The following is a 27484-nucleotide window of genomic DNA, read 5'->3' as shown; positions in this document are numbered from 1 at the left end:
TCCCATAGACAGAAGAGCCTGGCATGCTGCAGTCCATGGGATCCAAAAGAGTCAGACTAAACAACAACAACAACAATATGTACTACAGGACAAGTCAGCCATGTCCAGGTATGAGATCCTCTATATGTGTTACATCGTACCTACCTTTCAGTCTAATATAACAAGGGCATACAGAAGTATTAGGAACATGACTGGCAAAGAAGTTAAGTGCTTCTAAGAAGATAAGTATATTCAGTTCAGTTCAGTTGCTCAGTCGTATCCGACTCTTTGAGACCCCATGAATTGCAGCCAGGCTTCCCTGTCCATCACCCCGGAGTTCACCCAGACTCACGTCCATTGAGTCAGTTTTGCCATCCAGCCATCTCATCCTCTGTCGTCCCCTTCTCCTCCTGCCCCCAATCCCTCCCAGCATCAGAGTCTTTTCAAATGAGTCAAATCTTCACATGAGGTGGCCAAAGTACTGGAGCTTCAGCTTTAGCATCATTCCTTCCAAAGAACACCCAGGACTGACCTTCTTTAGAATGGACTGATTGGACCTCCCTACAGTCCAAGGGACTCTCAAGAGTCTTCTCCAACACCACAGTTCAAAAGCATCAATTCTTCAATGCTCAGCTTTCTTCACAGTCCAACTCTCACATCCATACATGACCACTGGAAAAACCATAGCCTTGACTAGATGAAGCTTTGTTGGCAAAGTAATGTCTCTGCTTTTCAATATGCTATCTAGGTTGGTCATAACTTTCCTTCCAAGGAGTAAGGGTCTTTTAATTTCATGGCTGCAGTCACCATCTGCAGTGATTTTGGAGCCCAAAAAGTAAAGTCTACCACTGTTTCCACTGTTTCCCCATCTATTTCCCATGAAGTGATGGGACCAGATGCCATGATCTTAATTTTCTGAATGTTGAGCTTTAAGTCAACTTTTTCACTCTCCTCTTTCACTTTCATCAAGAGGCTTTTTAGTTCCTCTTCACTTTCTGCCATAAAGGTTGTGTCATCTGCATACCTGAGGTTATTGATATTTCTGCTGGCAATCTTGATTCCAGCTTGTGCTTCTTCCAGCCCAGTGTTTGTTATGATATACTCTGCATATAAGTTAAATAAGCAGGGTGACAATATACAGCCTTGACGTACTCCTTATCCTATTTGGAACCAGTCTATTGTTCCATGTCCAGTTCTAACTGTTGCCTCCTGCCCTGGATATAGGTTTCTCAAGAGGCAGGTCAGGTGGTCTGGTATTCCCATCTCTTTCAGAATTTTCTACAGTTTATTGTGATCCACACAGTCAGAGGCTTTGGCATAGTCAATAAAGTAGAAATAGATGTTTTTCTGGAACTCTCTTTCTTTTTCCATGATCCAGCAGATGTTTGCATTTGACCTCTGGTTCCTCTGCCTTTTCTAAAACCAGCTTGAACATCTGGAAGTTCACGGTTCACGTATTGCTGAAGCCTGGCTTGGAGAATTTTGAGCATTACTTTACTAGCATGTTCTACTACTACTACTACTACTACTACTACTACTACTAGGTCTCTTCAGTCATGTCTGACTGTGTGTGACTCCAGAGAACTGCAGCCCACCAGGCTCTCCTGCCCCTGGGATTCTCAAGGCAAGAATCCTGGAGTGGGTTGCCATTTCTTTCTCCAACTATTGTGTGAGATGAGTGCAATTGTGCAGTAGTTTGAGCATTCTTTGGCATTGCCTTTCTTTGGGATTGGAATGAAAACTGACCTTTTCCAGTCCTGTGGCCACTGCTGAGTTTTCCAAATTTGCTGGCATTTTGAGTGCAGCACTTTCAGAGCATCGTCTTTCAGGATTTGAAATAGCTCAACTGGAATTCCATCACCTCTACTAGTTTCATTCGTAGTGGTGCTTTCTAAGGCCCACCTGACTTCACATTCCAGGATTTCTGGCTCTAGGTCAGTGATCACACCATCCTGATTATCTTGGTCGTGAAGATCTTTTTTGTACAGTTCTGTGTATTCTTGCCACCTCTTCTTAATATCTTCTGCTTCTGTTAGGTCCATACCATTTTTGTCCTTTATCAAGCCCATCTTTGCATGAAATGTTCCCTTGATATCTCTAATTTTCTTGAAGAGATCTCTAGTCTTTCCCATTCTGTTGTTTTCCTCTATCTTGCATTGATCGCTGAGGAAGGCTTTTTTATCTCTTGTTGCTATTCTTTGGAACTCTACATTCAGATGCTTATATCTTTCCTTTTCTCCTTTGCTTTTTGCATCTCTTCTTTTCCCAGCTATTTGTAAGGCCTCTTGCACATATTATTTTATATAAAGTCAGTGTGTACCCTAAGAAAAATATTGGTGATATTGTTAGGGTTTTTGGGTGCCTGCCTTATTCCTTTAAGCCAGCTCCATCCATCCTGGATTTAATTCATTTTATTTTCCATAAAATTGATTGCCTATCAACCCTCAAAACTTGGCCCTCATCCCTATCCACATTCTGTTTTTACCTCTGTCTGGCTCCTGGTCCTTAAACTTGCCATATCAGCTGGTTGATGCTAGTCTCCTTGGCTGGACCCTTAGCACTTTCTAAGAACCTGCTCCCCTTCTAGGTTCATAGGTAAAGTAAATAGTCTTGGTTCACTCCTAAGATCTAATTTCTAGAACTAGTTACCTGGCAAGAGTCTTGGACCTTTTCAATTTAGTTGTCTTGTATGATTTTCCATTTTCTTTCTAAGACAAGTTAATAGGAGTTTCTTCTCACTGAGAAAGTTTTTTATAACTTTGTTGGTGATGCCTGGAAGCTAGGAAATATTTTTCTCTGATTTATTTTCTGGCATATATGAATGAAAACCAAATCAGCATTTAGACAGGTATGAAGTAAATGAGACTGTTAAGGTGAAAAATCTAGGTCAGGAAAATCATCTAGTTAGAAGGTCATCTTAAGTCAAAAGGCATCTTTTCAGGTTAATGACATCACTTGCTTGCATGTATAAATTGCTCACATTCATATTTTGGACATTTTATCTTGGCTACCTTTGATGCCTATATGAGACTTTTATTTGAAATGCAGAAAAATCACTCACTTTAATAATGCTTGCAGAATTCTTGATAAATTTACCATTGGTCTTTCCATCCAGAGAGAGTTTAATAACAAATCTGAATCTCTTAAGGGCACTATCAAAGTTTGGTTGCTCTTCCTCTCCTGCATGAGATCTATGCCCTAGACACAGGATATTGTGTCACATTCTAATCCTAGCCCCCTGAGAAGTTTCTCAGTTTGTACAGCAGCCTAAATGTATCACTTCATTGGTCTTCAGTGTCAGGGTTATGAGCAGAATAGCTTAAGGAAGTTTCAGTATTCAGTGATCCTGCATAAAATGACTTAAACTTGATTAAGAGGATAAAACTGGTTCTGATGTGAGCAATGGAGATGTATCTTACAGTCTTTTCTGCCCTTACAAATGCAAAAGGAACTTTGATAAATATGTTGGCTATGATCAATGGGATTTATATCTCTCTGAGGTGGTGTTGTAGGAAGAATTGTGATCCTGAAGATGATTACACTCCCTAACCCATCACCAATAGACTGCCTGGTCATAAAAGGAACTAGTGATGTAATTATGGTTAATAACTGATTGAATTTAAGATAGAGATTATTCTGTACTAGTTCGGTGGATCTACTGTAATCACATGAATTCTTAAAAGTAGAAAGAAAAGGAAGGAGATAACACTGTGGGACTCCTCACAAGGTGGTAGAGCTGAGAGAGCATGCATTTGAATGCAGATCCTGCCAGTTAGTAACTCTGAGACCTTGGGCTTGTCACTAAAATATTCTGGGTATGTTTGCTCATCTGAAAAGCACAAAATATAATATGTGCAAAAAGAGTTCTACCAGAAATAAATTAAACATAATAATTCATGATGGGTAGCATACATAAGGTACTCAACAAACATTAATTTCCTTCTCTAATTTATTGAGTACTAGTACATGCAAAAGAATAGTAAGTGTATAAAGTTCTACACTTTAAGGAGCCTAAAGTATAGTTAAGTACAGATTTTACATACACCCAGACACACACACACACTATATATATATATTGTGTGTGTGTGTGTGTGTGTGTGTGTGTGTGTGGCAGTTACAAAATTGTATAATAGTCATCTGCTGCTGCTGCTGCTAAGTCGCTTCAGTCGTGTCCGACTCTGTGCGACCCCATAGACGGCAGCCCACCAGGCTCTGCAGTCCCTGGGTTTCTCCAGGCAAGAACAGTGGAGTGGGTTGCCATTGCCTTCTCCATTGTGTGAAAGCGAAAAGTGAAAGTGAAGTCGTTCAGTTGTGTCTGACTCCTAGCGACCCCATGGACTGCAGCCTACCAGGCCTCTCCATCCATGGGATTTTCTAGGCAAGAGTACTGAAGTGGCTTGCCATTGCAAAAATTTATCTCTGTTTGAAACTAATATTGCAATTAGATCTGTACAACCTTAGAGCAGTTCTTTTTATTATCATGTCTTTGCTTTCTGTTTGGTTTCCTTAGCATCAAATTTATGAACTGAGAAGTATGTTCTTTCCCTCATTAGCATTGCATCCCTAGCCCTCACTGCAGTTGCACTGTGTGTAATGAATAGATCGAGGTAGGAATGCTTGTCTTCCCAGCGTGGTGCTCTCTATCTGCACCTGCTCCTCTTAACAATTCACTCCCAAACACAAAAATATTCCCCTGTGGCAACTATTTTTAAAATGAGACAAACACAGAGCCAGCCAAATGAACCCGTTTGAGATGAACAGGAAATCAAAGAGACTGAAAAGGGAACCATCCCAGGAATCCTGAGTCAGTCTGACCTAAATGGGCGACCTGTTAGCAGACCTGGGGAGCTGCTGCACAGAGCTTACTGCACTGTACTCCAGCAGGAGTTCCCACAGGATCCAGGGAGTACTGGGTCCCCCTAACACAGGTAATTATGAGCTGCTGTTGTCTCACTGTGAACTCACAGTGGCAGGACTCATACTGTCACTCTTAGGAGGCTTCATTTCTGAACTGCCCTCAGATGTCCACGGAGCCAATATTAACACTGCAGTGGAGACTGCATGTGTTTTCGATTTTTTCTTTCAAAGGCGGCAGCCTGTAGGTCATATTGGCTTCCTGAAGATCTTTTTGCTTGATTCTGACCCTGAAAGAATTTAAATATCCAGACATGCATATCTCAGTTAGAACATTCAATAGACATAACAGATTTTATAAACGTCTCTCATATCAGAGACAAAGTGACTCAACATCAAATGACTGTAAACAGACCATAGTAAAGTCTGTCTGTAGCCTATCAAGGAGATACATTTCATTTCAGCAGTAGACTTCTATAGCTAATAAATACTACAGGGTTAATCCACTAGTGATTTTTGACATGGGGAAAGATAAGTAATTAACAGGGACATTTTTCTATTTTTTTTTTAAAAGAGAGTTATCTCTGATTGATCTGTTTAAATATTTTAAGAAATGCTGTAAATAAGCATTCATTAAAAAAAAAAAAAAAGACTCAGAACTGTCATCAGTCCTTAAATAAAATAGCAACACCCATGTGCAGTTAGGAATATGGTTAATTTCTCTGGTTTAGAATCAAACTAAAGTTGTTGTTCAGTCACTCAGTCCTTTTGACTATTTGCGAATCCACGGACTGCAGCATTCCAGGCTTCCCTGTCCATCACCATCTCCTGGAGCTTCCTCAAACTCATGTCCATTGAGTCAGTGATGCTATCCAACCATCTCATCCTCTGTCATCCCCTTATCCTCCTGCTTTCAATCTTTCCCAGCATCAGGGTTGTTTTCCTAATGAATCAGCTCTTCACATCAGGTGACCAAAGTATCGGAACTTCAGCTTCAGCATCAGTCCTTCCAATGAATATTCAGGACTGATTTCCTTTAGGATTGACTGGTTGGATCTCCTTGCAGTCCAAGGGACTCTCAAGAGTCTTCTCCAACAGCACAGTTCAAAAGCATCAATTCCTCAGTGCGCAGCCTTCTTTATGGGCCAACTCTCATATCCATATATGACTACTGGAAAAACCATAGCTTTGACTATACCAATCTTTCTTGGCAAACTAATCTCTCTGCTTTTTAATATGCTGTCTAGATTTCTCATAGCTTTTCTTCAAAGGAGCAAGTGTCTTTTAATTTCATGGTTGCAGTCACCATCTGCCGTGATTTTGGAGCCCGAGAAAATAAAGTCTGTCCCTCTCTCCATTGTTTCCCCATCTATTTGCCATGAAATGATGGGACTGGATGCCATGATCTTTATTTTTTGAATGTTGAGCTTTAAGCCAGCTTTTTCACTCTCTTTCACCCTCATCAAGAGGCTCTTTAGTTCCTCTTCACTTTCTGCCATAAGGGTGGTGTCATCTGCATAACTGGAGTTATTAATATTTTTCCTGGCAATCTTGATTCCAGCTTGTGCTTCATCCAGCCCGGCATTTCACATGATGTACTCTGCATATGAGTTAAATAAGCATGGAAACAATATATAGCCTTGAAGTACTTCTTTCTCAATTTGGAATCAGTTTGTTGTTCCATGTCCAGTTCTAACTGTTGCTTCTTGACCTGCATACAGATTTCTCAGGAGGTAGGTAAGCTGGTCTGGTATTTCCATCTCTTTAAGAATTTTCCACGATTCTTTGTGATCCACACACTGAAAGGCTTCAGCATAGTCAATGAAGCAGAAGTACATGTTTTTCCGGAATTCTCTTGCAGAGTAAGAAAAAATATTTCAAACTCATGCATTCTTTTAAAAAAATAACATTTATTTTATTTTATTATGAAATTCATCTATGTTTGCTGGGGAACATTTATAAAAGGCAGACAGGTAGTAAGAAAAAAATGCCAACTGCAATTACAGCCTCCAGAGACAACAAGTTTTCTGAAATGTGACTTGAGTGTAGGCACCAGAGAGTGGTCTTGAGCCTTATGTAGTTTAAGTGAACAGTTCTCAAACTTGATTAACTCTTGAGTCAAGACTGGAACTAAGACACAAACAGCAGCCTAACCTAGAAACTAACTAAATCGTACTTTCCAGGTGACTGTTGTTATTTGTGTTTTTATAAAACTGCATAGGTTATTCTGGTATATAGTCATGGTTGAAAATAACTGGATTACATACTAAAAATATTTTTTTAAATGATGATAAATAAAATGAAAAAATATTCCATTAAAAGAAACGAGAGTGTACAAACTGGATATGTGATTTTTTTTTTCCTCAGCTGCCAAATATTCTTAAATCACTCAAAGCCTTAACACAACAGGAGAGAAATCCTGTCCACACAATGCTGCTTTCTGGTAGGAGAGGCCAACCTTAATCTTCTTGAGACAGTTTCATGCACCTCTGACTATATCCTGACCACAATCTTAAGCATCAGATTCCTGTTTTTTGGCTACAGCTTCAAATCTCTCCATTAACTGATGATATGACATCTGGTATATTCACTTTCTAGTTTTCAAACTTCTGACTCCAAATCTCCTGGATTCAGTATCCCTTTTATATAATTTTTCTTTGGAAACACTTGTAACTTGTCTTTCTCTTTCTTCTTCTTCTTCTTATTTTTTTTTTTCAGATTGGGAAGAGAGTCTATAGTTTCTCTCTGGGTTTGGTTAGTTGACTTTCTGTTTTCTTCCTCTTAGAAATTCCTTCCATTTGCCCTGGCCTGGTGGAACTAGCTAGACTAACCACACTGGGAAAACCAAAGGCCAACAGTCTCGCCCATGACATTCTTTCGAACTCAGATTCTAAGCTGTAAAGAACAACCAAATAAAAGTTCCCTATTGAAGATCCTCTTTGGAGGGCCTCTTTCATTCTTCTTCAAGACTCTTAGTAGGTTTGTATGCACTGATGTGTATACTCCTTTATTCATTCATTAAGCAAACACTGATGTTGTTATATTGTTAAATGTTGCCAAAATTTAACAGTAGATTAATGAAATAGGTTCTTCAGTAACTCTTGCAACATGAAGCTTTTTGTAATGACTCATTACTCACTTAGTAGTCACAAATAAGTAGCTTTCAGTTCTTCTTATAAGTGAAAAAATCATGGTTTGCAGTAAGTGAACTCACAGATCACCTGAACCTTTTCACTGAAATGTGTTTTTAGCTCCCTCCATTTGAAAATACCATATGTATAAATGAATCAAAAAGTCTTCCTAGGGACTTAGAATTGCTACAGTGCACAATAGGTTACAACTAACTGGGGATAAACTCCTTAATGTAGAAGTTTACCAACTTCTGCCAAAGATCACAGACTTAATTTGTCATCTCAGAGTTAGACAATTTAACACAAATATGGCAAATATTTCTTATATCTCAGTTGGTAAAGAATCTGCCTGCCATGCAGGAGACCCCAGTTCGATTCCTGGGTCAAGAAGATTTGCTGGAGAAGGGTAGGCTACCCACTCCAGTATTCTTGGGCTCCCCTTGTGGCTCAGCTGGTAAAGAATCTTCCTGCAATGTGGGAGACCTGGGTTAGATCACTTGTTTGGGAAGATCCTCTGAAGAAGGGAAAGGCTACCCACTCCAGTATTCTGGCCTAGAGAATTGCATGCACTGTATAGTCCGTGGGGTCACAAAGAGTTGGACACAACTGAGTGACTTTCCCTTTCATGTATAAAACTGAGAAATTGTAAAAAAAAACTAAAAAAAAAAAAAAAGGATGGTTGTTTTTTATAAACTGGATTATCATGGAACCTTTTGGCAAAGCCAATTCAGACCACATTCCTTCCAAACTCAATTCTTGTGAAATTGCAAAGCCATGGACCCAATACCATTCAGAAGTTTCATAAGACTCCTTAAATGACTTCTCACCTGAGCCAGGCATTGAAGGGCAGGCCACTGTGTACTGTTTCCACTGCAGGATATTGCATGCTTTGAGTGATATTGCCATTTTTTGGAGTTCCCAACACTGCAGCTCTTCAACCCAGTTGCAAACAATTTCACTGATCAGTAGCTTGGGCTTAGCTTCACATTTATCTATCCAATAATTCATTTGGAAGGTGCAAAGTAGACAGATTTTTAAGAAACCTCAAGAGTTTGGGGAGAAAGAGAAAAATATGTTGAGGAGGACTTACTAGTCTCAAACTGTTTACAGAGATTTTAATTGTGTAGTTTTTATTCTTCATTCTTAAAGAAACACCCACCACCAATAACTTTATCCCTGTTGTTTATTTAATGCCTTGAATATCAACAGTTGTTCAGATATCTCCAGTCATTGGACTGTGGATATATAGATTTATCAAATATGGGAATAAGCAAGGAGTATTTGCCTACAGGAAACTCTGCCCTATATTGTGGCTGGCAGAGCTAAGAATGATCATATGGAGACTTGCTTTCTGATTTTTTTTTTGTTAAGTCATATATTTACAAGTAAGTACATGTATATAGCAACATTGTGTGGGCTTATTTCTTAGTTCAGCTACTAATAAGTGGAGTAAACCTGAGGGAAGTAGATAAACATCTTTGTAACTAGTTCATCAATAACTTGGAATACTATCACTCTTTTACTTCAAGAGACTAAAGATATTTAACTCACTTAATTCATTAACACATGTATGAAATAGCTTAAAGCAATCACAAGCATATAATAGGTACTTAATAAATATTAACATAAGTATTATACTCATGTTTTAATAAACATATATCTATCATTTTGTACTTTATTTCCTAAGTGACCACAGATTGTTGCTTCTGTTTTATATTTAACATATTTTTAAATAGGTAATACATTTTAAAATTAAAATGCTAAAGGATTTACAGTGAAAAGTAAGTTTCTTATCCTTACAGTGCCTCAATTGCTATTTCATCCAGTAATGTTTTATGATAACATCTATTTATTTAAGCTTTCGTTGGAAGAGTCAAAAGAACATGGTGAATATAGAAGGAAGAAAGTTTTTCTTTTATTCAAAATGAAAATACAATTTAATTTCATTTATATTGCTTATAATAATAATACTATAGTAATCTTGAAAAAACTGGTTCTAATAGGTTACTTGTTATGAAGCAGGCATTCTGCTACTGATATACAGAATGTCTCATGTCATTCTATCATCACAATAACTTTGTGAGGTAGGTGCTACTATCAACTCAGTTTTATAGGTAAGTAATATTCTAAGTGTAGCCAACTGGGATTAATGTTATGTTCTTAAATTTTAAGTTGTTTAAATTGCCAAAGAGTAGAAAAATCCAAATACATTGTGTTTCTTTGAAAAGAATCTTATAGTCTACCTTCATTTTCTATTCACTTTTAATTTTATTTTTTTTATTTTTTAAAATATAAATTTATTTATTTTAATTGGAGGTTAATTACTTTACAATATTATATTGGTTTTGCCATACATCAACATGAATCCGCCACAGGTGTTCCCCATCTATTCACTTTTAAACACCATTCCATCTACTTTTCATGAAGGAAATAACCTTGATTCAGACTCCTTGTCCAATCTCCAATTCATTTTACACTGTCAACAGTTTGTACTTTCCAAAACTCCAGTGTTAGGAAGTCTCTTGCTTTCTTAGAAGAACTTACTCTCCTTTGCTGAGATAATCACTTACAAAGCACTTACCCTGAATCCCAAGGTCTTTTTTGATTTATCTACATCTTAACAAGCAACTCTATTTGCTGTAATGCACCTGCTGCTGCTGCTATGTTGCTTCAGTCGTGTCCGACTCTGTGTGACCCCAAAGACGGCAGCCCACCAGGCTCCCCCATCCCTGAGATTCTCCAGGCAAGAACGCTGAAGTGGGTTGCCATTTCCTTCTCCAATGCATGAAAGTGAAAAGTGAAAGTGAAGTCATTCAGTCGTGTTGGACTCTTAGCGACAACATGGACTCTAGCCCTCCAGGCTCCTCCGTCCATGGGACCCTCCAGGCAAGAGTACTGGAGTGGGGTGCCATTGCCTTCTTCTATAATGCACCTGCTGCTGCTGCTGCTGCTAAGTCACTTCAGTCGTGTCCGACTCTGTGCGACCCCATAGACGGCAGCCCACCAGGCTCCCAAGTCCCTGGGATTCTCCAGGCAAGAACACTGGAGTGGGTTGCCATTTCCTTCTCCAATGCATGAAAGTGAAGAGTGAAAGTGAAGTCGCTGAGTCGTATCCGACTCTTTAGCGATCCCATGGACTGCAGCCCACCAGGCCCCTCCGTCCATGGGACCCTCCAGGCAAGAGTACTTGAGTGAGTTGCCATTGCCCTCACCAACCTAGTTTGGTTTAATTAACAAAGATTACTCAACAATTTCTTTACCACACAGCTAAAAAATTTTTTTAGAATTTTAAAACAATTCTCCTTAGGATGTGAAATGAGGAAATTCAGTCTTTTAGCTTGGATAATTTGGATAGTGTAAAACAAAGTTTTCTGATCAACTCTTGTTCAGGTTTACAATGTGTAACTGTCTGGTCTGGCCTTGGATGCCAGGACCTGATTTGAAGATACAACTTACTCTGTAGTTTGGAGAATGGAAACCATCACTTAAGAGCCCATTTTATAATTCAAAGACACTTGTGCTACTAGAGGAATTTTATATAGAAGCCCATTTAATGGAAAATATACTTTTGATAATTTTTCTGTTGAAATTTTGGCAAGGCATATTTCACATTTTTGAAAGTACAGATTATCTGACCAGGTGAATAGTTTCCTTTCTAGTAAGTCAATGGTGCCCTATAAGAAAACATAAATGTCCCCTCCACCCCTTTTAAATGAGAATGTTTTGAGATTCCCAAAGGTTGGGATTATGCTTCCATCTCCACTGATAAGTAGCTTTCCTGGCACCAAGGAAATGTATTTTGAGTAGGTGAATGTGTTTGTGCATTGTTTGTCTGTAAAGGATGTTTTGGATATGAGTCTAAGAGGATTGCTGCAAATTCCCTAGCACTAGAGAATTTTATGATGTAAAAAAAGAATTTTTGGCTCCTTAACAAAGCCCAGGGATTTATAGGACTAGATAGAATTGCTTCCAAGGCGTACTGGTGATGTACATGTGTTGCACATAAAGTGTCTTATTTGAGCCCCAAGTGCTCACTACTATAAAAGGTACAGTGCCTAGGGTGTACTTCTGAGCAGAGGCAGCCAATGTACATTGCGTTTATTTTGACCTTTTGTGTCTGTGAACCATTTTGTTTTGACCTCTCAGTGATTGATCTCAACAGAAAAACTGAGATGGTTAAAGGAGTTTCATAAATCTTAAATAGAATTTTTTATTGTTTTTTGAAGGGAGGCTTGGGAATTCAGAAATGTGGAGGAAAGAAAGGCATATAGTTAGTGTTGAAAGTTCAAAGGAGTTTAAGAAATAAATTAGAACAGGGTAAATTACTTTGCCAACAAAGGTCCGTCTAGTCAAGGCTATGGTTTTTCCTGTGGTCATGTATAGGTGTGAGAGTTGGACTGTGAAGAAGGCTGAGCACCGAAGAATTGATGCTTTTTTTTTTTTAATTTTATTTTATTTTTAAACTTTACATAATTGTATTAGTTTTGCCAAATATCAAAATGAATCTGCCACAGGTATACATGTGTTCCCCATCCTGAGCCCTCCTCCCTCCTCCCTCCCCATACCATCCCTCTGGATCGTCCCAGTGCACTAGCCCCAAGTGCTTTTGAACTGTGGTGTTGGAGAAGACTCTTGAGAGTCCCTTGGACTGCAAGGAGATCCAACCAGTCCATTCTGAAGGAGATCAGCCCTGGGATTTCTTTGGAGGGAATGATGCTAAAGCTGAAACTCCAGTACTTTGGCCACCTCATGCGAAGGGTTGACTCATTGGAAAAGACTCTGCTGCTGGGAGGGGTTGTGGGCAGGAGGAGAAGGGGACTACAGAGGATGAGATGGCTGGATGGCATCACCAACTCGATGGACGTGAGTCTGAGTGAACTCTGGGAGATGGTGATGGACATGTAGGCCTGGCATGCTGCGATTCATGGGGTCGCAAAGAGTCGGACATGACTGAGCAACTGAACTGAACTGAACTGAACTGAAAATAATGAAACCAGAGAATTTGTGTTTAGCCCATGTTCTGGATCTTCTGTTTCCTATCAGACTCAATGGTGTCCTTTTAGTTGCCTTGGTATACGGAACTAATTTTCCCTCTTTTTTCTTTTAAAGCTTTTTCTTGATAAATAGAAAAAAAAAAAAAAAAGTCTATGTTAGAGTAATGATCTATTTGTTTTCCAAAAATATTTTCATATTAATGGGAGAGAAATTTAGGATGAATGAAGGAATAAATTGTTCAATATAGTTTTAGACAACAGTGAAGTAGTTAGAGGAGATACTTTAGGACACATGAAAAGTGCTGCCCAGGCGTTCCTGAAATGATGCACCATAGAAAACCTCCAGTAGTAATATTGCTTCCCACTTAGAAGCCAACAGCTGCCTTCCAGAATTGCACTTGACTTCTAAGAGCTGGAAGTGATTCATATTTGTTCATGGGATTTTTCCTACCTTCACTGTGAATATTATCCAAAATAGTTGCTTCCTTTGAATTCAGATAACTCCATAAAGTAGCAACAATTTTGTAAGTTTAACAGTATGAAGTTTAATAATATAAAGTTGAAAAAACTATTTCTTGGCCAACTGTATTGATTCTTTCACTCTGAGGTTCCCCCAATGTTCCTTTAGGCCCAGTGGTAATTTGTGATACCACTCTGTGACGGACTTCATACTTAAGTTATTCTCATTTTTTCTTGTCGTCTAATCTATTAAACTTCTGTGTCTTTTGTGGACAGTCTATTATTGTCAACTCTGTATCCTCTGGGGTGGTACAATCTGGCACAAAGGAACTCCTCAGTAAATGTCTGAACAAGTGAACAAATGAGCCCTTCCCATGTGTGTGGTACTAACATGGGGGAAAGGTGATAAAAATAGCCAATACTCCTTTAGTGCATTTATAACCGCATCTTTGGACAAGGATGACACATCAAGGGATATACTTGGAATATACTTAACAAAGAAATTTATTTTTATCTCCTAGAGACTTTTACAGTTCTCTCTGTTGAGCCATTTCTTCCTATGGTCCATTAAATTCTAGTCACTTGAAAAGAAGTTGAGATTCTTGTCAGTAAACAAAATGTTCTTGCTTGTGTTATAGTCATACTTTGAACTCTTTTTTCATTTAATGTTGAGGCTTCTTCTCAAGCCTACTGTAGAGGGTGGGAATGGGGGTTTGATAACTGAAGCTGGGGTGCTGGGAGTCTCTCTGGAGGCCTTTGTGTGTAGCTGAGGGGTGTCTCAGTAAAGGCTTTGTCATTTCAGAAAAGATGCTAAGGACTCAATAATTGATCCCAATCCTGTATGATTATAAAGTATTTTATATTTTCCTTTTGAGGCTAAGAGAAGTGCTAGCTCTGCTGCTTGGCCATGTCCACCTCTCTGAAACCCCACGGACTGTAGCCTGCCAGGGGCCTCTGTTCATGGGATTTCCCAGACAAGAATACTGGAATGGGTTGCCATTTCCTCCTCCAGGGGATCTTCCTGACTCATAGACCGAACCTGCATCTCCTGTGTCTCCTGCAGGTGGGTTCTTTACCCACTGAGCCATTGGAGAAACCCCAAGAAATTATTCTCTATTAATTTTGATACTGGACAGTGGTGATTAGGAGGTAAGCAATCAGCTTGTCATCTTGAGACTCTTCCCTGGAACTAAGCATTTTATTATTTTTATTTATTTTATTGTTTTAGTATGTTGAGTGGTTTCCCTCACAGCTTTCAGAGTGGCAGGAATTTGTAGAGGCAGATGGAGTCAGGTCCAGCTGACAAGAGCTGAAGTCTCTATGGGGTTGGCTCTGAGGAGCGTGTACGCCTGTTGGAGGCCCTTTTGCCTTGCAGCACCCTTTCTTCAGGGTAAACTACAAAGATACACAGTCAAAAGGGAGAATCTGCCCTATCATGTTCTGAGGTCAGTACTGCCCTGAGAGGACCACAAGCACCTGTCCAGCACCTATCCTGAACTTGCATCCACTTTGCAGAAACGTCAGGAACATGGTTCTCTCCTGCTCCAGAGCTTTTGTCTTTGTGTAGATGGTGTTTTGCTTTCATATCTGCCTTGTGGGGACTTCTGCCAAGGGAACATGGGAGCTTTGTATGCTGATTCTATCCATGGAAGAACAAAATTGGGCAGAAGCCCAACTGTAGAAAAGATCCCTGTCACAGGTGCTGACTTCCAGCTTTTCAGGGCTGCCTTGATTTCACCATCCCCTCTCTGGTTTAGTGGATCACGTCTGCATGCATGCTCAGTCTCTTCAGTTGTGCCCAACTCTTTGCAACCCTATGGACTGTAGCCCACCAGGCTCCTCTGTCCATGGGTTTCTCCAGGAGAGAATATTGGAGTGGCTTGCCATGCCCTCTTCCAGGGGTCTTCCCAACCCAGGGATTAAACTTGTGTCTCCAGTGTCTACTGCATTGCAGGTGGATTTTTACTGCTGAGCCACCAGAGAAGGAGTTAGTGGGGCATGGGCAACCTGTAGTTCATGCTAGAAGTTAAATTATAAGGGGAAGCAAACCATTTCCTCCCAATGTCTGGTTGTGGCACCTTTGAGGAGCTTTTAAATTGGGTAGATAGAGTAATATACACTCACGATAGCAACAGAGCACACACTTTGAATGGGAGTCGCAATGCTTTGTTTGTACCCTCACCAAGAGAATCTGGAAAGAAAGATTCCAAATCTTCCAGACATAACCTCTTTGGTCTTCGTTACTCTCTCTTGTGGGGGGCCAGCATGGCTCAAAGTTTCCTCTGGATATCTCCCTTTATCCATATTTCATATTCAATTTACTTCTGTAGGATCTTGAGCTGTTGCCTGGTTAAATCCTATTTCTTAATCGGTAAAATTGATGATAACAGTAGTACCAACATCATTAGTTTGTTGGAAGGATTAAATGAGATCAGGTACTCAATATACTAAACCAGTATCTGGCATGACTAACTATAAAAATGGGTCATGATTGTGATTACACTTAACAAGTTTAATTCTGTTCTGTTTCAAATATATCATCCACTCATAGTTTAAAAGAGTGCTTTAAAAAAATCCCTGTTTTTCAGAAGCAAATATATATGAAGAAGGTGCATTACTCATATATGTATGAGTATAGATAATAAAAATATATAGGTTAAACTGTCAATAGTGGCAGTCTCTGTTTTAGAATTACAGGTGCTCTTGTTTACCTCGTTTTGGATGATTTAAAATTTCCAATATTTTTTAGTTATTAAAATAAGTTCAGTAATAATGTAAATTATATTTTCTTTATTTTTAATTATTTACTTTTTTAGGTAGAGTTTGAGAACAGTTCCCTCAGTCAAGGGTTGTTCTAAATGTAATCAGCTAGACTTAGTGTTAGCCTGAGCACTGTAGAAGATTCTACAATGAGACACTAACTGTGTCAACAGGTAATACAAATATGAAGGGTGAGGGGAAGACAGTGAACCCATTGTCTGACTTTATGTGGAAAATCAGTATACTGCTGGTGATATTCTATTCACTGTTAAACTAGATGTGGCTTTATTTTCTAAATAGGAAACACTAGTAAGCAGCTACCGATTTCAAATTTCATCTGACTTCAGAGTTGGAATGAAGATACTTTGTCTCCCCTCCAGATCTCTGAATCCAGTAATTAGATATCCTTTACAGTGTTTGATGGATTTATCAGCTACAAGACAAGGGGCAAATCTTTCTTATTTACACTATTATCTTTCTTAGCACAATAATATGTATGTAGGAGGATTTGAATAAAACTTATTGGATAAAAGAAAAAACAAAATACTCTTCTACATATGTGTGCAAAAAAGTTCAGGTTTCTTCCAGAAAGCAGATTTTGATGGAGGAGATTTGGTAGGAAATTGAAGTCTTCTTTGAGTATATGTGTGCATTATGGAAGGTGGGAAGAAACTGCAAATACATGTGACTAAGTCCCTTGGACTGCAAGGAGATCCAACCAGTCTATTCTAAAGGAGATCAGCCCTGGGTGTTCTTTGGAAGGAATGATGCTAAAGCTGAAACTCCAGTACTTTGGCCACCTCATGCGAAGAGTTGACTCATTGGAAAAGACTGATGCTGGGAGGGATTCGGGGCAGGAGGAGAAGGGGACGACAGAGGATGAGATGGCTGGATGTCATCACCGACTCGATTGACGTGAGTTTGAGTGAACTCCGGGAGATGGTGATGGACAGGGCGACCTGGCATGCTGCAATTCATGGGGTTGCAAAAAGTCGGACACGACTGAGCAACTGAACTGAACTGAACTGAAGGATGGAACAAGCTATGCAGGGATGGGGAGGGGGTGTGATGTGGGCATGATGTTTCCTCCAAACTCAAGCCCTGTCTAATTCTGCACATGGCCAACTGTATACTGTGATTCTTTATTGGTGGCAAGCAAGAGATAATGATTCTGTTAATTAAAGGGGATAAGAGAGATTGGTGGGGATGAGGGGACTCACAGATGTGAAGGAAACACTAAAGAAGAGGGTTCAGAATCACAGAAGTCAAGGGCCAGTATGATCCCCAGGGTGGTGAAATCTAGTCAACAGTCTCAACAGTGGCATGCATCTGGAATGAATATGATAATTTTGTTTTGCTCTCTTAATATCTCTATTCAAGATGCAAAATCCAACAACAATGTCACATTGGCCTGGCTTACATCTTGTGCTCATCCACTTCAGGGGGAAGACAGAGAGCTTGGTCGATGCTTCTCTAGACAGTATAGAAGGGAGAAGAATATTACTTACTCTGCCAGTTGAAAGGAAAATAGTTATTCTGCAGTAAAACAACTGGTAATGATGACACCACTTTTCCTCCTCAACCACATGACTTAAAATAGCTTCCACATTTTCTCTTTTGAAAATGGGCATAGCAATACCTGTCACTCTTTCACTCCTGATGTGGTTTGAGTTTTGCAGACAAGTGTTATTTAGTAAGCAATAAAATGTTATTTAGTAAACAATAAAGCTAGAAATTACAGTCAACAAAAAACAAGATAAAATAAGAATAACTGCTATTCTCTCCCGAGTTTAGGATCTGAAAAAAAGGTGAATATTTATCTATCCAATCTGGTAAATAAAAGAACAATATCTAACGATCAGTATTCATACTTTACTAGCTTGTCCTCGGTCTAGCAGGTTAACAGATATGATTAATGCAGTCAGAATCTTAATTCAATGCTCAGAATGACTTGCTGCTCATCTTGACCTGAGGTTGTAGCTCTATCTTTTTCTCACTCTTTCTTTCTATATTTTTCTCTTAAATATGTTAGGCAACATTTATGATTTAATTTTCTTCCTACAAGGGAGAAGATATCAATACAGTATTCAAAAGAGTTGCTAACATTGTAGAAACTATGTTCCTAACTGTCTTTTTAAATTTTTTTTTTTAATCATTGAAGTGGATCCTGATGATTGAATGTCTACCCTGATATCTTTCAAAGGAACTCCCTCAGAAGGAGTGATTCAGATGTTGAAGAACTGACATTTTCTAGGTTGTTCTGAAATATGTTTAAGAAGGAGAATCTTATATGGAAGGACTCTGAGAAGTCACAGTTAGCTGGGGAATCAAGAGACAGAGGCTCTGTAATCTTCCAGAAATTTATTCTTTTTTTTTTTTAAATATAGCAATATGTGGTATTTGGCTCTTTTAAAGAAAGAGAAAATTAGCTATTTTTATTGAATATTTTCAATAAAATGAGTTTGAGCAAACTCTAGGAGATGGTGAAGGACAGGAAAGCCTTGCATGCTCCAGCATATGGGGTCACAAAGAGTTGTACAATACTGAACAACTTAACAACAACAACATTGAATATTTTCTATAACTTGCTTTGTACTCCCAACAGTATGCCTCTGAGATTTTTCATGTCAGTGCAGTATTCTTTTATCTATTAAATAGCATTTCATATTTGGAAATGCCATAATTTGTTTCATGATTCTAGCTTTGATGGATAATTTGTTTCTGAGTTTTCATTATTATAAATAATCATGGTATGATTTTCCATCTATGTACCTCCTTTTGCACATGCATAAATACCACTAGTGGTAAGCATGTGCAAAATATACACATACAGAATTCTCAGTCAATTTCAAGTTTATGTTTATGAATGGATAATCAATTTTCTCAACACTTCCTGAGATATTCATTTTTTCTACACTAAATTGAAGCTCAATTTTATACTAAACTCTCTAGCTTGTTTCATAGTTTTATTTAAATATTTATTTATTTAACATTATTCAGATATTTTATTTGCATTATTGTAATTTATCACATGATAATTTGAAAATTGCCTTGGCTGTTTTCGTGCATATACACTTTTATGCAAAATGTTGACATTTTGATTGGAATTGCATTTTCAGATAAATTTATATAATCTTTCTGGCCTTTCTTGGTGACTCAGTGGTAAAGAACCCACCTGCCAATAAAAGAGACATGGGTTTGATCCCTGGGTTGGGAAGATATCCTTAAGAAGGAAATGGCAACTCACTGTAGTATTCTTGCCTGGAAATCCCATAGACAGAAGGAGCCTGAAGGGCTACAATCCATGGTGTCACAAAAGAGTCAGACATGACTTAGCAAGTAAACGACAGCCTTCTTTCTAATACTGTATTTACATTAAAAAATATTTTTGCTTGTTCAAAGCTTCTTTTACATCCTTCAGTATATATTACAGTGATTTGAATTCAGTCCACATTTTCATTGTTAATACAGAAATGCACTCGAGTTTTGTGTATTGATCTTGTATCTGTCACTTAGCTGAGCTCACATTAATTCTATGAAATTTTAAATAGATTACTTTTGATTTTCTACATAGGCAATTATTTCATCTGTGAGAAGAGATAATCTTATTTTTCCCTTTCTTATCTGATGCCTTTTATTTTTTTCTTGCCTTGATGTAGTGGCTAGTATAGCCAGTACTATGTTGAGTAAGAATAGTGATAGAAGTCCTTGCCGAATTCTGTCTTACAGAGAAAACGCTTACTCACAGTTTTTTATGTTAAGAGTAGTTTTTTTTTTCTTTTTTCAGATGGTCTTTATCAAGCTGAGGGAGTCCTTTATCATTTCTCATTTCCTGAAAACTATTATGAATGAATTTTGTATTTTATTGAGCTATTTTCCTACATCTATTGATATGATGATATGGTCTTTCTTTTTTAATCTGCTGATTTGCTGAAGTACATTGATTAGTTTTGGAATATTTAATTAACTTTCTATACATGAAATCAATCCTACTTGATCATGGTATGCAACTCCTCTTCTATATTAATGAATTAAATATACTGATATTTTCTTAAGTACTTTTGGGCTTCCCTGATAGCTCAAATGGTAAAGAATCTGCCTGCAATACAGGAGACCCCAGCTCAATTCTTGGGTCAGGAAGATCTGCTGGAGAAGGGATAGGTTTCCCACTCCAGTATTCTTGGATTTCCCTGGTGGCTCAGCTGGTAAAGAATCCACCTGCAATATAGGAGACCTGAGTTCAGTCCCTGTGTTAGGAAGATCTCCTGGAGAAGGGAAAGGCTACCCACACCAGTATTCTGGCCTGGAGAATTCCATGGACTATATAGTCTATGGGATTGCAAAGAGTCAGACATGACTGAGAGACTTTCACTTCATTTTGTGTCTAAATTCATGAGAAACATCAGGGTATGTGTGTGTCTCTCTGTGTGTATCTCTGTGGGTAGTTTAAAATGAAAAATAAAAACATTAGAGAGTGTAAGATGATGAATTAAATGATACAATATACTTACTATTAGCAAGGTGAAAAGGCAGCCTTCAGAATGGGAGAAAATAATAGCAAATGAAGCAACAGACAAACAACTAATCTCAAAAATATACAAGCAACTCCTACAGCTCAACTCCAGAAAAATAAATGACCCAATCAAAAAATGGGCCAAAGAACTAAATAGACATTTCTCCAAAGAAGACATACAGATGGCTAACAAACACATGAAAAGATACTCAACATCACTCATTATCAGAGAAATGCAAATCAAAACCACTATGAGGTACCATTTCACGCCAGTCAGAATGGCTGTGATCCATAAGTCTACAAGCAATAAATGCTGGAGAGGGTGTGGAGAAAAGAGAACTCTCTTACACTGTTGGTGGGAATGCAAACTACTACAGCCACTATGGAGAACAGTGTGGAGATTCCTTAAAAAACTGGAAATAGAACTGCCTTATGATCCAGCAATCGCACTGCTGGGCATACACACTGAGGAAACCAGAAGGGAAAGAGACACGTGTACCCCAATGTTCATCGCAGCACTGTTTATAATAGCCAGGACATGGAAGCAACCTAGATACCCATCAGCAGATGAATGGATAAGAAAGCAGTGGTGCATATACACAATGGAGTATTCCTCAGCCATTAAAAAGAATACATTTGAATAAGTTCTAATGAGATAGATGAAACTGGAGCCTATTATACAGAGTGAAGTAAGCCAGAAAGAAAAACACCAATACAGTATACTAACACATATATATGGAATTTAGAAAGATGGTAACAATAACCCTGTATACGAGACAGCAAAAGAGACACTGATGTATAGATCAGTCTTATGGACTCTGTGGGAGAGGGAGAGGGTGGGGAGATTTGGGAGAATAGCAGTGAAACATGTATAATATCATGTATGAAACGAGTCGCCAGTCCAGGCTCGATGCATGATACTGGATGCTTGGGGCTGGTGCACTGGGACGACCCAGAAGGAGGGTATGGGGAGAGGGGAGGGAGGGAGGTTCAGGATGGGGAGTGTGGGTGTGCCTGTGGTGGATTCATTTCGATGTTTGGCAAAGCTAGTACAATATTGTGGAGTTTAAAAAAAAAAAAAAAGACTCCTCAGACTGTTATAAGAACACTTGTATTGGTATAGAATGAAAGATAGAAAGCTAGCAGTGAAACAATTTGGAGGATGCTGTAGTGGTTGGAGAGTGTGTGGTAGAGCAAGTGTAGATAGTTTTCACTTTAGAAATGAGTAAGAAGCACAATTAGTTCCTAGATCTTAGTCTCCAAATACAACCTTTTAACAAATGAAATAAAGTCTCCTTGGAGAAATATCTGAACTTCATAAGAATGAGGTGAACTTGAAATATCTTGTGGTATTTAATAGAAATTAAGAACAGATTCAAAATATAGTGAAGACATATTAGAAAGATGCCATCTTGAAATAGTTTACATAGGCCAAATACAGTATAATTAGAACATGAAAAAAACAATGACAATACTACAGTACACAAACTGAATAAAAGGAATACACAAGTCCATTGTGAATATAATAAAACAATAAGTAAACAAATATGGGAAAAGGAAATATCTTTAGAATGTCAGTTAACAAACACCATATGCCTGAGAAGTTTAATACCCATTCATTCACTGACAGCAGACTTGTGTGCTACCAGTGGATAACTCCCTGGAACAAAGCTCTTACAGAACTAATTTTCTCATTATTATGAAGTGTTAGCAGGAAGATTGCATAACAATAAATTTTAGCTCTTATTTTCTCTTTCCACTTTTTCTTGACAGCAGTGTGTGGAATGGGGGAGAAATTCCTTCTATAGGAAGTGATTTTTTTCAACACAAAACTTTTGAATCATTGAAGTTTTCTAATAATAAATTGTAGTAAACCTTAATGATTGTCCACTGTTAATTTTCTTAAAAAATTGCATCTGTTTGGATCAGTTCCTTTATAGTTTCTCTTTCTAAATTTGTTAATTATCAATATAAAATTCTTTCTGAGGAAGCATTAGGTTTACAATATTGAATTTATTGACAAAAATCAATACAGATAATCTAATTTTGTGTAATGTACTTTTGTAGTTTTAATAATTATAAGAAACAAGTTGTTATGTCAAGGCAGAAATTGATGAGGCAAATATTTTGTAATAAGATTTTATTATTATGGATTATTTTGTACTATTATGTAATTTGTTTATTTCATTACATCTTGGCAAACACATAAAATTAATTTTCTTAGCAGTTTCTCAAGAATGACTGTGCTGGTCCTGTAAGAGTTTCTAGGGAATTGTTTACTGTAATTGTTCTATTAATTAATTTATAAACATTTATTTTCAAAGACTTCTCCACTTAACAAGTCATAGCATAGATGTTCTACCCAAGCAAAGGGAGGTGGTAATAATGATAAATTTACAGTCAACACAGTTCCTTCTAATTTAAGGTTTCTCTCAATGATCATATTAGTGTATTAGAAATACTCATTACTGGAAGCATGTTAGTAAAGCATATTGTTTATAAATGCAGTAGAATTTTATTTGAGTTTTGCAGGATTCCAGAAGTGAAATAGCTGGCTAAACTATAGCACTTATCATCTGGTATTTCACCACTGACTTTCCCATTTTTCATTAATAAATATTTGCTATACTTTCACATTTAGGGCAAATTATTTGCAAAATTGCTCTAACTATTTAAAAACTTTATTATTACCACTTAATTATTTTCTACATTTTAGAACATGTTCTAATGCCACCATATGAGAGAGATTTTAGAAGAGCTATAAGTTTTGTCTATGTAAATGACAAGTTTGCCATATTCTTTCTTTACTCTCACTGTTCTATACTGCTAGCAAAATAAACAACTTGATAAATTAGGAAGTGCAGACAAAGATTTATTGAACTTATTTATTAATAAGTAGACCAGGCACCCAGCTGCTTATTATTGTATTAAAATGCATTTTCTACCTCAAGGGAAAAGCTTATTGCAAGTAAGATTGAAATAGTTTTGAAAATACAGGGAAACGGTGCTATAGCTGCAGTTTTCAAATGTGTTAGAGTAGATTATTTTCAATAAAAAATGGTTAAAATGCAGATTTAAGAGACAGATTCAGTAGCTCTGAGACCTTCATTTTGTATGTATGTCTTGGACTAAATGGTCTCTTGGCCTCTATGAATATTAGCATTTCTAATTTTGAAATGCTATTTTTGAATTTTGAATTTTGAATAATAAATTTTGAAATTTATGTTTCTTGTTAAACTTTAGAATCATTCTGCTTAAGCCTAGAAGCAATTATCTACTTGATGATTGCAATTTGATAAAGTCAACTCAAAATAGCAAACTTTATGGAAAACCTGTTATAAGCAAGGAATAATAAAGAAATGCCTTTATGAATTAGGTCAGTGATATTATTAAATCTGAATTACTGGACCTGGACAAGATCTTAGGGAGTATGTCATAGAAAACCTTCTTGCTGGTCTTGTGGGGTTGGCCTTTGTTCTCTCAGGAGATGGTCTTTAAAGCTCAGAACGGGACTTCTCTGTCTTTTGAACCAGCAACCAACTCTCTCATATTTGGGACTGAAGCACCAAGCACAAGCCCAAACTCTAGGAATCCAAATTTTTTTTAAATAGTGCAATTAAAAGTAAATGGAGATCAAATAAGTCTTGTTCACCTGGTGTGGTTACTGTTGAATGTACCAGATGGTGCCCTGAACCTAAACTTGACATGGAATGAAAAAAAATTCACACATATGCCACAGTTATTTACCTATGTTTGTCCTTTAAGTAGGACAGATTTCAGAGAATTCAGGGCAATGATCAGGCTACTAGTAACTCAGGGGACCAAATAGTGCCCACAAACACAACACTGTCTACCTGTTTCTAATTTTCAGTAGTTTGGAAGTGTGATGAGGAAGAAGAAAGGAGGTTATTCTCTAATCACTCCTTTCTCTGGTCACCCTTCAAATTACCCACCCCCAGCACTGGCCTCCCCAGTCAGAGGTCCAGGAATCCTACTTTCATTTCCATCCCCCTTTCTTTCTGCAAGAACCAGCTCTGTGGCTTTAACTTAGAATTTGAGTCTATCTTTGTGATAAAAAATCAATATATCTGGAGTCTGTTTTCTTTTTATGTGCTAACTGATTTTTGGATCTTTAGAAACCTACAGATTTATGATTACCAAGATGTACAGAATAGAAAAGACAAATCATAAATGTGGGGACACATATAGAGAGAAGTTGTATGTCCTTATTTTTGTATTTTCGGACATAGAATGTACAAAGCACTGCAGGTGTTTAGTTTAGAGACAACTTGGTTGGGGGAAAAACTATGAGAATCTCCTCTCTTCCGAAAAGGGGAAGAGAAAGAGGGAGGAGAGAAACGCTGGCCAGAAACAAGAATTTTCACAGAAGAATTATAAAGCAGTGGTTGGGGAGGGCGTGGAAATTTCCCATCTCCTGATGCTCCTTGCATAAACATCCTTGGGAGAACTTGTCTCTGACATTCAGCGACTATCTGTTGACTAGTCTCATGGAACATCACTCCTAGAACGTCATACAGAGCTTGAAGTAAGGGAAAAATATTAGAACTAGAGGGGTTGCAGTTGCTAATCTTGCCATAGTAATTAAACAACTGAAAGAATGTTTCAGTAAGAAACTTGTTAATAGGCCAGGTTCTATAGAGTGATATTTTGTAGTCAGTAATTTACCTCCAGGAGATTAAATAACAGGTGTCCTGATATTTAGGGCATGTTTTATAAAATACTCCTGAGAGTTTCAGAAAAGTCACAGTTAAGGAAAATGTGTTTTTCTTCAAGGGCATATTCGATCCTTGTTACTAAATGCTTAATTTCAATATTTAACACTCTACTTTCAGAGTTGATTTGTGTTTAAAAAACAAATGTAGAAAGCTCTGTTTCTGTAAAAAACAAATTTGATTATTGTACACAACTACCACTCTCTCCATGTACTTGGTACAACATATATATCATCTTGTCATTCAGGTGGATTTATAAGAGATATGCATGCGTGCTCAGTCCACTAAGTCATGTCCAACTCTTTGCAACACCATGGATTGTAGCCCCCCACGCTCCTCTGTTTACAGAATTTCCCAAGGCAAGAATACTGGGATGGGTTGTCATTTCCTCCTCCAGGGGATCTTCCCAACCCAGGGATCAAACCCATGTATCCTGCATTGGCAGGTGTGGTTGTTTGTTTGTTTTACCATGGAGCCACCAGGGAAATCCATAAGAGATTAGCTTCTCCTTTATTCATACAAAATGATGGCCAAGGGAATACATTTGAATTCCAATAAATCTGAGTCAAATCCTTAGTTGAGTGATTTCAGGCCATTTACTTAGCTGTTTAGGGCCTCATTTGCAGATGGAAATTCGAATCCTATGTATGTGTGTGTATGTGTGCGTGCGTGCATGCGTACGCTCATGCTCAGCCCTGTCATACTCTTTGCAGCCCCATGGACTATAGCCTCCAAGCTACTCTGTCCTTGGGATTTTCCAGGCAAGAATACTGGAAAATCACCATTTTCTCCTCCAGGGGATCTTCCCAACCCAGGGGTCAAACTTGAATATCCTGTGTCTCCTGCATTGCAGGTGGATTCTTTACCTGCTGAGACATCAGGAGGAAGCCCCATTCCCATGTAAAGCTAGCTGGGAATAATGAGTGAGTACTCATCTTATAGTTGTAAGAATTAAATGAAATGTTTTAAGTTAACATTAGCTACCATTATTATTAACTGTGTGGATTAGAACTCATTAAGTGTTGGAGGTAAGATAAAAATTCGGTAGTCTGGCTTGATACCTTGGTCTCATAACCACTACATCATTCTCTATATATGACATACAATGGATATTCAGAGAAGAATGGGTAAAATGAAAGAGGAAGATGCTTTTGCTCATTGAAGTATCAAAGATCATCTTAGAGACAGGATCATTTAGTTTCTTAAAATGTTTATTGTATGTGAGTGTGCTAAGTCACTTCAGTCGTGTCCACCTCTTTGTGACTCTATGGACTATAGCCTGCCAGGCTCCTCTGTCCATGGGATTCTTCAGGCAAAAATACTGGAGTAGATTACCATGGTCTCCTCCAGGGGATCTTCTTGACCAGAGATCAAACTCTTCTCTCTTACATCTTCTGCAGCATTGGCAGGCAGGTTCTTTATCACTAGCACCACCAGGAAAGCCCAAAAATGTTTACTAAAACATTAAAAATTTGGAGGCTATGCAGGGAAAATGGAGGACAGGAAGGTGGCAGAGCAGTGAACTGGGGCCACCAGAGGATCTAAAGAAGAAGCAGGAAAATCTGGGAAAGCTAAGACTGTTTCTTCCACTAATGGAGGGGGAAATACCAGCCATAGGGCTGAGAAACAATAAGCAGAAGAAGCTGAAGACCTCCCACCAAAGCCTACTAAGATTTCCAAGTTTGAGTTTACCAAACTTGGAGGTAGTTGGCAGTCTACCAACTTAGTAGGTAGTCAGATGACAAAGAAAACCCTATCCATTGAACTTGGTTTAATTAAGCCCACTTACTCCAAAAACTATTTTGGTAGCAGCAGCTTAAATGAGGATGAAAATAACGAACAAGAGGGAATGCCTCCAGAGGCAAAGATGAGGATGAGGCCTACTGGATGGGATACACGAACATCAGCAGGAGCAAATTCCATCAATAAAGAACATGGGTTTTCTGATAATTAGAAGATATGGAAGTGAAATATAAAATCTCATCTTAGAAATGTCCATGATCAAAATGATTAAATCATGTGTTTTGAAAATGGGGCATGGGCTGGGTGTAAAGGTAAAAG

At 38.1% G+C, this 27484-nt stretch overlaps 1 pseudogene; it reads left to right on the top strand.

Annotated features, from left to right (window-relative positions):
* Positions 1 to 4798: 4798 nt before the first annotated feature.
* LOC113884412 lies at positions 4799 to 27437 on the top strand (annotated as a pseudogene).
* Positions 27438 to 27484: the final 47 nt, after the last annotated feature.

The sequence above is a fragment of the Bos indicus x Bos taurus genome, chromosome 26 (genome assembly GCF_003369695.1).
Source record: "Bos indicus x Bos taurus breed Angus x Brahman F1 hybrid chromosome 26, Bos_hybrid_MaternalHap_v2.0, whole genome shotgun sequence".
Classification (NCBI taxonomy): domain Eukaryota; kingdom Metazoa; phylum Chordata; class Mammalia; order Artiodactyla; family Bovidae; genus Bos; species Bos indicus x Bos taurus.
Note: the sequence above shows the minus strand (reverse complement) of the source record. Positions and strands in the feature narration are given on the sequence as shown.